The sequence below is a fragment of the Pithys albifrons genome, chromosome 4, assembly GCF_047495875.1.
Source record: "Pithys albifrons albifrons isolate INPA30051 chromosome 4, PitAlb_v1, whole genome shotgun sequence".
NCBI classification, from domain to species: Eukaryota; Metazoa; Chordata; class Aves; order Passeriformes; family Thamnophilidae; genus Pithys; species Pithys albifrons.
Window position 1 is genome coordinate 1,367,459 of NC_092461.1, and position 3,268 is coordinate 1,370,726.

The 3,268-nt window shown below is 43.4% G+C and overlaps 1 long non-coding RNA gene across 1 annotated transcript; it reads right to left on the reverse strand.

Annotated features, from left to right (window-relative positions):
• Nucleotides 1-218: 218 nt before the first annotated feature.
• On the reverse strand, nt 219-2,890 carry LOC139670811 (uncharacterized). Its single transcript, XR_011697572.1, has 3 exons — nt 2,800-2,890; nt 848-910; nt 219-321 (listed from the first exon to the last, which is right to left on the reverse strand). It is a non-coding gene; the product is annotated as an uncharacterized lncRNA (long non-coding RNA).
• Between the last annotated feature and the right edge of the window lie 378 nt (nt 2,891-3,268).

Sequence of the window (3,268 nt, forward strand, 5' to 3'; positions counted from 1 at the left end):
TTCCATAATGCAGTAAAGCATCTTTGCTTGGTTTTCAAAGAAAGAGAATTTATATTTTAGGGCATTTGCGTTCTTCAGAACAACTCTCCAAACTCTATTTAATAGTATGAAATACGGCGCCGCCTTTCCCGTCACTCCTGAGCCCCGCAGGAGTCAGGAGCATCTTTCGGGATGCAGCCTCTGCCGGGAGGTGCACTGCGCCCTGGAATTCAAGAGAGGGCAGCATTTTCCTTAGGCTGCTCCAAAGGAAGGGGATGACTCCCAAGCGTGTAGGAGAATGTCAGCAAGTGAAAATCGCCGGCCACAAAATACACGAACATTCTGAGAAATTAAATTGAATGGAAGAAATGAAATGTTCTTAGGACTTAATAGATAAACAAACAGACAACCCCCCCCCCCCCCCCAAACAAGCTCTTAATTGATCAACACTGTTAATGAATACATCCCATCTATGTTCAAGGAATTCTTTGCATAGTCTGTTGTGCACTGGAATGCTGTCTCTGCAAGACACCACAATGATTTTATCACCAACTTTTGCACTGCAATAACTAACTAATAATCGACAGATGCACCATGGATAAATACCACATATGAATGAAGTACTAAACTGTGCCTAGAGAATCCACTGCCCTCTCATTACAGTCCTGATTCAATGAAATACTTCAAACTATGCCTAAAATGCTACCAGGCTGTTATTTTCTATTACTTAAGTATCTGCTTAAAAACTGGCAAAACTAATACTAAGCAAAGAATCAGTTTTGTTATGTAACCCCTAAACAGTGTCTTCTAGTGTGAAATAATCATGCATGGAAAGAAAATATGCTCCTTTCAGCTGCCTGCGACTTACCTTCCCTCTGTGAAGAGTCCACACAAGATTTGCTCTGCTGGAACAGCAGCACAGCATTGACTTCTACAAGGAAATTGGAAGGAACCAGATATATTTAAAGTACACAGCGGATTGTAAAAATCTACCAGGCATCCCAGAGTAATATAATCCTTTTTAGTTTACCCCCTACTCAACTTTTGGTGCAGTGTTACCCTCCTGAAATAACTGTACTGTCAGCACTGTCTTGGGCACGTTCAGCCAAGTTGCCTGAATTACAGAAGAGCCCAGGACAGGGCAAATACAGTTTCATTCTCTGTTTGCATCTAACAAATAACAGATGTTGCAATGTTGAAGACACACACCTGATGTGATTAACACGGGATTTCTAAAATATTTGCCCTAAGATGACAGCCACCCTGCCATTAAGCACTTGCTTAAGGAAATCTGTACAAAGGGAAACGTTGTAGCAATTCTGCTTAAGAGGGAGCGAGCCGCTTGAAATAGAGATTTCCTGTGTGACCTTGGGCTAAACCTGCTTTACCAGAAGAATGTAGACCAAAGCTTGAGAACTCCTACCAGCCTTTAATACCCACTGCAAAACCGCTGAAGGAGCCTGTGGAAGGCAGGACTTGGTGCCACTGTCCTCCCAGCCACCGGCCCTGCATTCCCTCAGGCGGCAGCCCCTGCCATGTGACTGTCCCCGCGGTCCCCGAGATGTGCCACTGAACCCTCTCGCATCCAGGGAGGGAATCTGGCACGGCAGCTCCCGGCAAACCTGCCAGGAAGCGGGGTCAGCCCTTTGCAAACAAACCCTGCCTGATCTGAGTAACACAAATGGACGCCTGCAAGATTAATTCACCCCCTGTAATAATACAAGTACTGTTTGCACAAAGCAGTGGCATGCAATAGCTTCATATTAAAATGCTCGGGATACGCATTAAGATCTTTCTAAACAAAGTACGGCTTAAGGACAGGAGAGAGTGAAAAATTTCCTTGCTTACGGTTTGCCACTCTCTCATCAGGTTTGATATAAAGCCACGAGCAGCACCGTAAATGGACCAACGAGTTGTCTAATCGTCCAGAACACCCTCACGTAATTTATATCGTCTCTTAATTTCTGTTTTGTAACCTCCATAGCTGTCTCCAGTGAATCATAGCACATATCTCTGCACCGAGAGCATATCGGGGTATCATTTTTCCCTTTGTTTCCCACTTTCCCCCAATGGAAGCATGCAAATTTCAGCGAGGTATGTACCTACAGCAATAATCCTTTCTCATGTGATTCCAGTCATCTCCTTAAAAGCAGAATCTAGAAGATTATTAAAAGATTATTTTTACTGTTTCCAATCTCTATTGTGGCATACAGTTTTTCTTGCTGAAAGGATACCCATCTCACTCTATACACAGAGAGATGAATATACATTCAAATCGCAGATACATATCAATGGAACACATCACAGACTGGAAACACATTATTAAAATTAACTGCATTACAGAGAATAGATGTACAGACAAAAGTGCTGAGGTATTCGCCTCTCAACATTCCACCGTGCTGCAAACCTGCCATCCTTTGTAATGCAGTCCTGAGATGCTTAATCTGCTTTCTCTCGATGTAAATCAGCAGCAAAGTTGTCTGTGGAGGAGCAGAGTCTGGGGGATAATCGTGGCCTGGTGGGTTATCTGTCTGTAGCTTCATGCACGGTGGGTTTGCTCACCAAATTTTTAGCATAATTTTTCCAGCTCTTTTCCAGCAGGGAGTTAGGAAGTGGGAAACAACAAAACTGGTTTAATGCAGCAGGTAAATCAGATCAGCTTATTGTGAAACCTATCACCACACATGATTGTTATGATAATAAACGCGGGTGAGCTCTGGTTATTACATGCACAGCCCTGTACTAACTGCTCCCCACCGCTCACCCCTTCTCTCACTTTAGCAACACCCCACACACCTGTTCAAATAATATTACTATTACCTTGTGTTGACACCACATCCACCCTTTCCTTTCATATAATAAGAGCTCCTGGTGAACTGTAAAGGGAAAGCTTGTGGTAGCAGAAGCTGATTGTTTACCTGTCTCCAGTTTGTTGCCACAGATACTTGGTCGGGAAAAGGAACAAAGATCAGTTTGACATCCTTGTTAAGCAGGATTTGCCCCCCACATTACCCACAAAAGGTTACGAGTTGCTATTCAAGCTTGAGCTCCACAGGTGTGCCATCACACCTGCCTGAAAGAAAACAAAATACAGTTTGTTTCTATACGGCTATTGGCCCAGCAAAATAAAGAAGATCTTGCCCTACAACACAGACACAAGCATTTGTTTTAATAATTCAATGAATCCAAGCAAACACTGACTGATAGCTCTGTTTATATTTAGCATACAAGCCAAACACAATGCACACTTCCCCAGAAATCTGTGCCAGTGAACATCCGACCCTGCCCT